This window comes from Mesocricetus auratus, unplaced genomic scaffold, assembly GCF_017639785.1.
Source record: "Mesocricetus auratus isolate SY011 unplaced genomic scaffold, BCM_Maur_2.0 Super-Scaffold_100011, whole genome shotgun sequence".
In the NCBI taxonomy this organism is placed as follows: domain Eukaryota; kingdom Metazoa; phylum Chordata; class Mammalia; order Rodentia; family Cricetidae; genus Mesocricetus; species Mesocricetus auratus.
The window spans coordinates 40,804,985-40,818,248 of NW_024429195.1; the positions used below are offsets into that span (position 1 = coordinate 40,804,985).

The 13,264-nt window shown below is 39.6% G+C and overlaps 1 long non-coding RNA gene across 1 annotated transcript; it reads left to right on the plus strand.

Moving 5' to 3' along the window:
- The first annotated feature begins 2,420 nt into the window (after positions 1 to 2,420).
- LOC121143071 lies at positions 2,421 to 7,764 on the plus strand. The gene is made up of 3 exons (XR_005880203.1): positions 2,421 to 2,667; positions 5,068 to 5,164; positions 7,703 to 7,764. It is a non-coding gene; the product is annotated as an uncharacterized LOC121143071 (long non-coding RNA).
- The last annotated feature ends 5,500 nt before the right edge of the window (positions 7,765 to 13,264 follow it).

The window sequence follows — 13,264 nt, forward strand, 5'->3', positions numbered from 1 at the left end:
AGGAATGGGTATGGTCTGAGAGCACCCCAAATTAATATGTGTCCAGGTGGTTCTATATTCATATATTGACTATAATAATTGAGGTAACATCTTATACCAGAGACACCCCAGCTCAGAACTCTTCTTCAAAGTTTCCAGATGGCTTTTGATGTTCCCAAATGGATCCCTCACATGTACAGAATAATATAAAGTATAGCCACAGTCAAAAAGCTTATGATCTATTTGGGGAAACAAACTCATATAAAGCAATTGAGAAAAAAACTCATGTTATATATAATTAACTCCAAACTAATTATATATAAGATAAAAACTGCAAGCAGAAAATTGCTTTATGCTTGAATAGTCAAGGCAAGCTTTCTCTGAAGAATTATCATTTATCTTTGGTCAAATAAAATATCTCAAATATAAGAAAATTCTTGCTAGCTAGATCCAGGTCCCCTCCCTCCCATTATTTAAAAATGAATTAAAGGCAAACATGAACACCTGCTTTTGCAGAAAAAAATTTTAAGTTCCTTGAAAGTGTTCTGCTTTTCTTTTTAAAGATTTATTTTTTTTATTTAGCTGTATGTGCATGTGTTTCTGTGTGGATATGTACACATTAGTGTAGGTGTGTGAAAAGATTACCTGGAGCTGACTGACTTGTGGTTATGAGCTCCCCAAAGCAAGTGCTGGGACCCAAATTTCAGATCTTTTTACTTGTCCTTCAATGTCTTAAAAGTCCCTTAACTAAGTTTTTTCTTTGTCCAGTACAGAACATCTGATATCATCATTATATTTTACTAGAGTGATGGGAGAAAGAGGGAGATGTGATATATGTAAAACTAGTTTTTGAGTGTTTAATTACTTTGAAGCTAAAGAGAGGGTGGCCATGAACTAGTCTTTATTTTCTCAACCTGGGCGTTTATTAAGGAGACATACTTAGTTGTGTGCTCCTGATTAGCTTACATTAAAGAAGGTTGCTATGTCTCTTCATTCAGGAAATTTTTACTCAAATCTTGGCCTCTATACACATAAAGTTGGCATAAACTAAACATTTACTCAGAATAAATTATTATACATGTATTTTAAAACAATTCTTTTGTATGTTTATAATATTTCCACCTTTTAGAGAATGAAACAAATGTACAGCCTAGTGGGAAATACTTGTTTATTTTTACATAAAGAATTAGATCCTGACTGAATTTCTGATACTGCAAGACACAGAGTATCTTCATTATTTTTCGTCTGATGCAAATTTTGATTTTATAGTTATTGTGAGAATGCTGTTTGACGTAAACATTTTGGTATATGTTTTAGGGGCATATCAGGAATTGTTAAATATTCTGCCCTAAAGCCAAAATTCACTAAATGACCTCCTTTCCTTTATTCCTTCATTCCTTCCTTTCTTTTGTGAAACTTAAGCCACCAACTCAAATAACAAGTTTTAAAACCAATCAGTCAATCACAATTCAATATTATGATATGCTTAGTTGAAGACCAACAGTGAGGACATCTTAGAAGTCTTGTTTTCTGATATTGCAGAGACTGTTAGCTTTAAATGACTAACACACAATAGCCACTAATCTGAAGCAAGAAATTTGAGCACTATTCACTGATCTTGTGTGGTACACTATCACACATACTGGCAAGTGAATGTCTTGTGTGTACATAACCAAAGCCTCAGTGAAATCACAAGATGCTACATGGACAAGCACTCCCAGAAATTCCTGAGAGTTTTGATATAGTTGGTTTTGAATTAATTTTTGTGGTCGTGTGGTTACAGACACTTCATACTTTTCAAATTCTTTGAGACCCCTCCACACTGAATTATATGGATTTATATGGGTTTGTGACTCACTGTTTAAAAAAACTAGGAAGCTAGGTCTAAGACAGGTAGTCGTGATGCACACCTTTAATCCCAGCACTTGGGAGGCAGAGGCAAGTGAATTTTTGTGAGTTTGATGTCAGTATGGTCTATAGAGTGAGTTTCAGGACAGCCAGGACTACAGAGAAAAATCCTGCCTTGAAAGCCAACAACAACAACAAACTGAGAGACAAGGGGAGAGAGAGAGAGAGAGAGAGAGAGAGAGAGAGAGAGAGAGAGAGAGAGAGAGAGAGAGAGAGAACATTGTGGTATGTACCTTTAATCCTTTAATCTCAGCATTCGGTAGGGACAGTTAGGTAAATCTTTTGTGGGTTCAAGGTCAGCATGGTCTACAGAGTGAGTTGCAGGACAGCTAGATCTATATAACAAGGCCATGTCTCAAAAAGCAAAAGCAACAACAGAAAAGAAACTAGGCCTGTAGCAGACCATCTTAAAAATTAGAGCAAAAAGTAAAAGAAAATTTATAAAGAAAAAAAATAGACCTTTTCCTCTGGCCTTTGAATTGTGCTACAAGACAAGCCATGTGAAGTCCATCTCTTCCCTCTGCTAGGTTTCTGGGAAAGACATTCAGTGTCTTCCCCTTTCCCAACTCTCTATCCCATCAACCTCAGACTTGCAAAACTAGTGTGTCAAGAGAGACACAAGAGGTTAGTCCTGAAGGAGAAGACCTGCCCTGCAAATCCTCCTGAGAACTGTGGAGAACAGAGCTCTCCTAGCACAGAAAGAAAGTCCTGGGAGGATCTTGCACTTCATGAGTTTCCAGTATTCCCTGAGAGGCTCTGAGCCTTCACCTGCATTTCCAGGTCAGTTTTCTGTAACTGTCTCCTAGCTTGTTCAGTAGAGGCAGCAGGTAATAGCACCTCCTGGGACGCAGAGATAACAAGCCCTAGAAGGCTCCATTTTGAGGGACACTTGTAACTTTTCAATTGCTTTAAGGACTCTATACTTATTTCATCATTTATTGTTTTATTTGGAACCTAACACAGAATTTTGACAGGGCTAGAAGCATTTCAGGTTAAATTAGTCTTCAGATCAGAAATGTGGACAAAGGCTTCCCCGTTCTCCAATTTTCACTTTCCTTTGGTTATTTTATTTATTTTTCTTTTGTCTGTGAATTTCTCCTCCTGAGATAGTTATGCTATATAGCTCAGCCTGGCATGAAACTTACCATGTAGCATACTTTGGCCTTGAACTCACCATGTAGCCCAATGGCCTTCATGCAGTCCACCACTTCATGGTAACTTTAACTCCTTCATCCCCTCAAATATTGGCATCACATACACGAGTCACTTGACCAGCTTCTCATTACCACTAGTAAGTCCTGGGCATTGTTCCGTGACCCCAACCCTCTCTTGCTCCAGACTGGGAAGCCATTTGCAAATATAAGCAATGTTGAAAGATGCTTTGTTCAAAGAGAAACAGTGCCTGCACTTAGTTCTATCTGTCCCTCAAAGTTGTTTTAGACACTTGACCCCAAAGTTGCCTTAAGATAGAGACAAACAATCCTTCACTCAAAAGAACATATTTCAAACTGACCTCTGGGGCTACCTATTTTAAACAGGTTGAAATTTTTGCAAAAGCCATGTCCCAGTTTGTAACATGAGTTCTAATCAGTCTTAATAATAAAACCCAGAGTCAGATATAAGGGTAAATGTTGAAAGATTAGAGAGACAAAGAAGCAAGCCACACCTTAATTTGACAACTTGTCAGTCAAAAGGAGACTGAGCTAACTCCTCTCACTTCATATACCTCTCTCCACCCAGCCATATCACTTCCTGTCTGTCTGTGCAGACCTCCAGACCTCCATGGTTAACTAGTAGCTAGCTCTGCCCTCTGATCTTTAGGCAAGTTTTATTTGTTGGAGTATAAACAAGGCATCACCAAATTTCCCTTTAGTACGTTTACACAATGAAGTACTATTCAGCAGAAAAACACAATGGAGTCCAGAGATTTGCAGGCAAATGGATGACACTAGAGAAACCATCCTGCATGAGGTAACCCAGTCACAAAAAGAGAAACATGGCATGTACTCTCTCATATATGGATTTTAGACATAGACCTGGGGAGTGCCAGCCTACAATCCCAGGGCCAGAGAGTCTGGGAAACAGAAACTTCATTCAGTGGCTGATGGAAGAAGAGGCAGAATCCCTTGGTTAAGTACTGAGCTGAACTCAAGAAAGCCAGTAACAGAGAGGGAGGACTGATGACCAAAGGGATTAAGACTGGGCTGGTTTAACCCCCAGAAACAGCTGACCTGACAAAGGTTAACTCTTGAATCCCAGGCATCAGCCTGGGAATCCAGCATGGGACTGATCAAGATCCCCTGAATGTGGGTGTCAGTGAGGAGGCCTAGGGAATCTATTGAGCCTTGGGCAGCAGATCAGTACCCATCCCGAGTATACACACGGACTTTGGACTCCCATAGAACAATGTGAGGTGCACTCTCACCCTGAACTCTTGGGGGAGGGTCTAGGTCCTGCCCTGTATGAAATGACAGACAGGGAGGGCCTCACCCTCCCTGGGGAAATGAGGGGATAATGGGGGGGGTCGTTGGGGGGAGGGCACAGGAGTAGGGGAGGGAAAGGGAGAGGGACCTGGAACTGACTTGTGAAGCAACCTTGTTTCTTATCTAAATTTAAACTGAAAAATAAATTTAAAAAGGTTGTAACTAATATAAGAAAAACTATATGCAATAAGTATGAAATATATAAAATATGTAGGTAATAAATACATCAACAATGTTTATTCCATTAACAACTGAAAAATTCAGAGAAAATGCTCCATTGTCTATCCTATTTTGGTGAGTCCAAAAGGTTGTATCTAACTCATTTTTTATTCTAACTTACATTACCAAAACTATCATTTTATGTTTCTCAACCCTATACACTTTACATTTCTTCAGTGAATTTATTTCCTTGTAACAAGGAAAGCTAAGTATAACTACAGCTCAGTTCCATCAGAGACCTGAGAAGGAAGTAATATTACCTGAGTATGCACGAAGTGCAAGCAAGTGATTGCCAAAAAATGTGAGAAATGACACAAACAGCTGGATGCCTGGACAGTAACCCAAGGTTCCTCTGCAACATTGGGACATTCATCTTCTGCCTTCAGGCCCAGCATATTTCTCCTTTGCTAAAATGCAAAACAAGAACTCTGAATCTAATATCGCTTGTTCAACTTTTTTCTTTTCTTTTTTTTTTAAGCATTACCAATAACAACTTGTAAACAACTACTCTATATGATGACAAATTTCCATAACCCATTGGACAACCAAAAATCACCCCCACAACTCTTGGGAATGTGAGTATCATGTTCTTAAATTTACTTCTGATTGTCTGGAAGTACTGGTATCTGAAAAGAAAAGTATGAGTTAATTGTCAAGTCCCAGGAGAGGTAGCAGTATCATTTGTTATCCAGTCTCTGGATAATGGGAAAGTGCAGGACTTGTCTCAAGTCCTGGGTAGAGTAGCCTATGAAGTTGTATCATCTCAGCTAGTCACCTTGACATTGTCCTGGGCAGTTTGTACTCCTAAGCAGATCTTTAGGTGATGTTTGTCAGCTTAGTGGCATTATTATAGTCCTGGTGGAATCATCGCTATGGGGTCCCATCATCCTTTTGAAGACTTGAAAGGTCACTGTTAGGCATGGTTGTGGTTCACTGAAGAAAGATTAAACATTTTAAATATCATATACACCAGGCTAAAGGATCAATACTTCTTACGTATATCTAGAGTACAACAACTTAATTCCTAGTTACCTGATAGAGACTAAAACCTGAAATCATGTATAGGAGGCTAGATGAAGCTAGAATCAGTTAATATTCTATATGACCATTAATATCATGACAAAAAGTTAATATATTAATCTTATAGCTTTTGTAGGTAGCCCCAACTTTGGCCAAATCAAAGTTGCTCCCATGTGTAAGCAATTCCTGACCCAGTGGCAATACTAGCATTTCCAATATGCTACCTTCACCATCAACATAGCAGACACACCTTTAGGTTTAGCTATTAACAGGAATCTCTTAATGAAGATATAGAGTTCTATCCCAGAGATCACACATTATTGACAACACAGGCTCCTTCTGCAAACCTATTTTGGGATCATAAAGATGAAAAAATATTAAAATGTCAGAGTATGTGACAAGTGACACAGAGACTAGAACAATGTTTTACTCACACCAATGCATTCCTGTTCAAACAGAAGTCTGGGTGACTGTATGAACAACAAAACAAACTCAACCAAATCAAAGGAAAATAGGGTTTCATATAACACAGTATCAGAAAGTAGACATAAGAGACTAAATGTGTCAACTGGTGGCAGGTAAGTCCACAATCTATTGTGATAGCTTCTTCCCATCAATCAGATTTCTTCTAATGTTTTCTTAAGGTTATTTTTTTATAGATGTGGTGACTTTAACAAGAGTCTAACAAGCAAGCAGACAGGCTTCAATCATTGGTTTCAGGAACTGTCTGTGCCATGTAGGCATCCAACTCAGCATCCAGGTATCCTTTAGTTTTTGACATGTATGCATCCAATTGGCTGTCCAGCTGCTCCTAGGTCAATACAGGGTGAGTGAGGGCACCTCTCCCTAGGCCATAACCTCAGCATCTGCCTTAAAAGCCCCCTCTACCCAGATCTATCATACACAGACCTCAGAGTGACATCCTGCCCCTAAGCATGGTCCTGGTGGCATGTCCCACAGTAGACTCTCTGGGGTGGGGGAAAGACTCTCTGGATTATGGGTAGCCTCTTCCTCTAATCACTCTCCTGGCTAGGGCACACATGGGTTGGCCTAAACATTCCTGGATTTACAGTAAAGTCAGATTCATATGAAGTAAAACCTCTAAAAGGTTTATAGTGTGCTTAAAAATATACATAGGCTTAGGAGAGAAAAAGAAACAGGATAGTAGGAAAAAAACAAAGAGAGTAGTTGAGTGTGGTAGCATACACCTTTAATCCTAGCACTCAGGAGGCAGAGGCAAACAGATCTCAGTGATTTCAAGGTCAGCCTGGTTTACAGAATAAATTCCAAGGCAGGCAAAAGTAACAGAGAAACTCTGTCTCATAAAAGAAAAAATAAAAGAAATAGAGCAATAAAAAAGCCACATAAAGATGAAAAACATACAGAGTGTCAAGTGCTGCTAAATTAATCCAACTTATATATTTAAAAAATGCTTTGACTTCTAAATTTAAATATAAGGACAGGTTACTTGGGAAAAGAGTTTTTGCTTGTGTTTCCACAGAAAATGAAAAGCTGTGAATTCCTTCCAGACTTAAATGGTTTGATGAAGCACTGACCCAGGTGATCCAACATCCCAAAACAGCTGAGATTATGCTATTACAGATGGCTACAGCCAGGATTTCTGGGTCTTCTTAGGATCCCCAAGACAATACCCCTTAACAGCAGGAAGTAGTTTGGAGATAACAATGCCCACACTCCCAAATATTGTTTATAAATGTTTATTTTCATTTATACAGGGTTGGTTATAAATGTTAATGATCACAGTCAATCTCTTTCTAAAGGGAAAATGATATAGAAATAAATACTTTGTATTGGTATGGATTTTCATTTATTGATACAAATTTAAGATCAACTTTGTGATATGTATATTTCTCCTCTTGTTTAAGTATTGTGTTTATACTGATCTTTTAAAATGTAGTTCATATTTAAATACAGATTGTATATTGTCACCTATAATAGTCAGAACTTATAGTTAAGTTAGTTAGGTTTTCTAGATATACAGAGATGTATCTGAGATGGGTAGATATTCTTCAAACCTTTCAAAGGCCTACAGAATATATGGCATTTAAATGGTTTATGGTTTTTCATGACAGTGAGACACAACTACTCCTGGCAAACCAATTATGTCTGAGAGGAAGATGGGCATTGAAGAAACTTGTTATGGAGTTTGCTTTCAACATGGCAAGATTAGCCATTTGGGCTAGAAACTGCTCTTGCCTTTACTGTTTGATAGACTGGACATGTAGGATCCACAGGAAAGTGACTGCTAAACTTGATGGAACAGCCCTAAAGGTTCTTGCTTCATGGAAGAGTCTGCCAAACTTTCTTCAGGACACAGAAAAATGACTGACAAACTGCCAATGCAGATGGACAGTTTAAAATTTCCTGCTTTGCTGAGAAGTCTGCCAGAAACATGGTAGCCTATAGGCTGAAGATGGATGCCCCAGTGTTACAGAGGAACTTCGGGTGACTGTCCAGGCAGGGAGATGTCTCTGTCAGTTCTAGTGTTTTATGTTATCCTTCTGTGGTCTTTGATGGAGTTAAAGACAGATAGTTATAATTATAGTTTTCCTTAGTTATGATAAAAGATAAGCTACATATAGGACTTTAGACTCACACAGATAGGATAGATGATAAAATATTTTCTTAAATCTTGCTAAATTTTAATGGACTAAATATTGTAACTATAGTTCTTACTTGATAACTGTTCTGTTATATATAATTTGATCATGTTAAAGTTAAAACCTTTCTTTTTGTTTAGACAGAAAAGAGGAGATAATGGGGAAAGTCCTTCTGTATACATGTTTGTCTTATTGGTTGATAAATAAAGTATCGTTGGCCAATAGGGAAGCAAGATAGGTGGTGCTAGGAGTCAAGGAGGTGGCTGGGAAATGCAGTCAAGTGTGAAGAGTCGCCATGTAATCCTGGAAAGAGAGGACATATGAGGCTGGCATCCTCAGGAAGATAAGACCTTATAGAAATATATGTGTATATATGTAGTTATGGGTAATACTTAAGACAGAACTAGCCAATGAGAAGCTCTGGACATTGACTGACAATATTGTAACTAATAGAGCCTCTGTGTGTTATTTGGGGTTGACTCAGCTCTGGGACCAGATTGGTTTGTTACAGTATGGTTTCTTACAACAGGCATTAGGTTCTTTAATTTCTCTGAGAAGGAGTTTACGTGGCTACAGGAAAAAAATGAAACTAAATTTAGGATAGAGGCCTGCAAGAGGCCCTTCAAAGATTTTGCTGATGCCAAAATGTTACCTTGAGTGTCCCTTGCTGGTCTACATTCTTTAGCCCAGTGCCTGCCCTTGCTACACCTACTGCATAATCTAGAATGGAGGGGTGTTCTGTTTGATTATCCTCAGAAAAAACATTATTTCTAGGAATGCCCAGTTTACAATCCCTTTTTACGTGACCTTGTTAGCCACATTTGAAACACTAGACATTTTTATTTTCTCAAACCTCTGGAAATCACATCTATCCAAGCATCATCATGGTCATGAAATTCAATATTGATTGTATCTCAGAGTTATTTCTCTAAGGGTGCTAATCTTTTTTTTAAAATTTGAATTAGAAACCAGTTTGCTTCACATATCAATCCCAGCTCTCTCTCTCTCCTCTCCTCCCGTTTATCCCCCCAACTCCCCACTCAATCCCTACTACACTCTCCAGAGTGGGTGAGGCCCTTCATGGGGTATCTCCAAAGTCTGCCATATCATCCAAGGCAGGGCCTAGGCCCTCCCCCATGTGTCCAGGCTGAGAGAGCATCCCTCCATGTGAAATGGGCTCCCAAAGTACATTTGGATGCCAGGGATAAATACTGATCTAGTACTTGAGGCCCCATAGATTGCCAAGGGCTCCTCACTGACACCCATGTTCTGGATCACTCCCATGCTGGCCTCTCAGCCATTAGACTGGGGTCCATGAGTTCCCCCTTGTTCAGGTCAACTGTTTCTGTGGGTTTCTCCAGCCAGGCCTTGACCCCTTTGCTCATCACTCCTCCTTCCAGGAGTTCAGATTAGTGTTTACCTGTGGGTGTCTGCCTCTGCTTCCATCAGCTCCTGGATGAAGGCTCTAGGATGGCATACAAGGTAGTCATCAATCTCATTATTGGGGAAGGGCATTTAAGGTAGTCTCTCCACTATTGCTAGATTGCCAGTTGGTGTCACCCTTGTAGATCTCTGGAAATCTCACAAATGTAAAATCTCTCATCAAACCTATAATGACTCTCTCTATTATGGTATCTTTCATCCTGTTCTCTATTCTTCCCCTGACTCAGCCTTCCTGCTCCCCTATGTCCTCCTCTCCCCTGCTCTTCTCCCCCTCACTTTACCCCAGCTCCCTCTCCACTCCTATGCTCTAGTTGACTCAGAAGATCCTGTCCCATTCCCCTTCTCTGGGTACCATGCATATCTCTATTAGGGTCCTCCCTGTTTCCCAGACTTTCTGGTGGTGGGATTTTAGGCTAGCACTCCCCTGCTTCATGCCTAAAATCCATATATGAGTGAGTACATACCATGATTGTCTTTCTGTGACAGACTTACCTCACTTAAGATGGTTTCTTCTAGTGCCATCCATTTGCCTGCAAAGTTCAAATTCCATTTTTTTCAGCTGAATAGTACTCAGTTGTGTAAATGTACCGCATTTTCTCTATCTACTCTTCAGCTGAGGGGCATCTAGGTTGCTTCCAGGTTCTGGCTAAATACAAATGATGCTGCTATGAACATAGTGGAACAACTGTCCTTGTTGTATGAGTGTGTGTCTTTTGGGTATATGTCTAAGAGTGGAATTTCTGGATCTTGTGATAGACTGATTTCCATTTCCCTGAGGAATTTCCATACTGATTTCCAAAGTGGCTATACAAGTTGGCACTCCCTCCAGCAGTGAAGGAGTGTTGCCCTTTCTCCACATTCTCTCCAGCATAAACTGTTGTTGGTGTTTTTGATTTACACCATTCTGACAGGAATGAGATGTTATCTCAAAGAAGGGTGATGTTCTTATCTTTAATGGTGTAATTACCCTTCTGCATTGTGCGTTAGCATTTTCAAAAGCCAGAGATTCATTTATTATTTGTCTAGCTTCTGAACTTGCTGTCATTCTATTTACTGCTGAAGTCAATCTTTGTAATGAATTTGTGAAGGCTTCCTTTTGGCCCTGTATAGCTTTAGTAAATGACTCAATTTTTCCCTTATTTTTCCAGTTCTGTTACAAGCTTCTGTGTGGCAGAAATCCAGGAAATGGTAATCATATAGAGATTGCCTTTGTACATTGGCATAATCTCCCTCTCCAAGAAGTTGGTCTTGGGAGATTTCCCTACCAATGCCCCTATTTCATTGCTCAATGGTGTTAGTCTCATCTTTCCACCAGGCCCTCCTCTGTAATTGAGGACCGGTTTCAAAACTGCTATAACCAAGTCTCTCCAGTCTTGAGGGATAATGCTATTTCAAGTTGACCATGAGTTAAACTCTGCTTCATAAAAGGTGAATATATGTCATATAAGATTATTGCTTTTTTGAATCTCCCTAAATCTCACATTTCTACAGTTGTCCATTTAATTCTTGCAGTCTTGAGGATATCTATTGTTTGGCATTTGATCCTGTAAGGTGACTGGATAAATTAAAGTTGTTTGTTTTAAAACCTTAGGCTGTTCCTCTCTAAACTTATAATGCAATACTAAAATTTGTTCTCCATTAAATTCCTCTGTCTGGGTTTGAATATCTCTATGATCTGTTTTATAAAGTTACATAAGTTTCTCTAAAACTATATCTTAGCTCTAATATTAACCAACATTTTAGTGATACAACAAAAATGATAAAATTGATAATGTTTATAATTGACATTACATGAATCCTATCTAGATTGGTTATCCTCTCATTTAACTGGTCCAGTTTCAAACAGTCCAGCATATTATCATAGAGAGACCTAACTCCCTCCATTGTAATAGTGATTCTCATTTTTTAATGTGGGGAAAAAGACTCTCTCTTTTAAGTATTTCCCCCTTTAATAATTCCCAATTGTCTCAGCAAATCTGCCAACAATGAGGTGAAATGTGAGGCATAGCATGTCTGAGTGGAAAACACAGGTGGTGAGCAGCTTGGCTGAGGACAGCTGCAGCTGCTGGCATAATATCTGTGAGCTTACAGTGGTAGCCCAAGGAGAGAGCATTTATGGGGAGCCTTGAAACCATGGGGGAGAGGGAGTTGGCTGTCTGAAAAATGCACAAGAGATTTTATAGAAGAAGCACTTATGGCGGGAGCTGCCTGAAGGCAGAACCAGCCAGTCTAGGGCAGGTAAGTCTGGCTGCAGTATTTGGAGCACAGGTGGGTGCCTGTGGAGTTTGGGGCCTGAGGAGTTTGTTGCAGAGAGGATGCAACAAAAAATCCCAAGCTTGCTTAGAGACTTAGGGAAAAAAGATAGAAGATCCTCTCTGGTCGGGTGGCGACTCCAATGGGAGTCTTGCTTTGTGGCTCTGGCCTGCGTTGGTGGCTGGGAAATCACAGGCAGGTGTTTTTTTCATGAATTCTTGCCCCATATTGGGTACCAATCGTAGCACAATTTCTAATTGGTCTTAAAATAGAATCCCGGAGTCAGATATAGCGGTAATTGCTAAAAGATCAGAGAGACAAAGGAGCAAACCACAATCACTCCTTACTTAGATAACTTCTCAGTCAAAATGAGACTGAGTTCCTCACACCTCCTGGCTTATATACCTCTCTCTGTTCAACCACATCACTTTTTGCCTGTCTGTACAGATATCCAGACCTCTCTGGTTAAATAGTGGCTAGTTCTACCCTCTAATATTCAGGCAAGCTTTATTTGTTAGAACATAAACAAAATATCACCACACCAATTCCAAGTTTTCAGTTAGTGTTGAATGATCACCAATTGGCTGGCTGACCCAGTCTTTTAATGGAGTTGAAGATACTGATAACAGATGTTGGATGGTCACTCCTCTTGGTGCACCTTGACTCATTCTGTCAGGTGCTAGACCCAAATTTTCACTTCAGAGAGAGCCAGTAAAGGAGTGTGTCTGTCTGGAAATGGATTCATCTTCTACACTCTTGCCAAAAAACTTGAGCTGTGAAGAACATCCATATGACCTTCTGCATTTGTATTTTATTCTATCCTCATAAACTCCATAGACACAGTCTTCAGCTTTTAGTATATGGTCTTTTCTGTCCTCACAGTTACCATAAGAATTTCCAACTCTTAAGTCTCCTTTTAGAGATGAAGAACCTGCAGTTCCAAGAACTCCAACAGGATGAATGAAGATTCCAGAGGTTATCTTCATTTCATGAGACATACATATTACTTAGAGCCTGACTGGAAACATTACCATGAGTGTTCTTATAATGCAACAATCCTTTCTCCCATCTACTTATCCTGTTATGACTTCAGACTCAAGGTTGTGACTAATATACCTGGGTGTGACTCCTCTCCGTAGGGCCTTTTACAGCACTCATGGTCTAACTCCCCTTTCTATTTTTCCCTTCATTATTATTATTATTATTATTATTATTATTATTATTATTATTCAGGATAGAAACAATCTTGTTTCACATGTCAATCCCAGATCTCTCTCCCTCCCCTCCTCCCCTCCCCCCCAACTAGGTCCCCCAGTCCCCCACCGGATCTCCATTCTG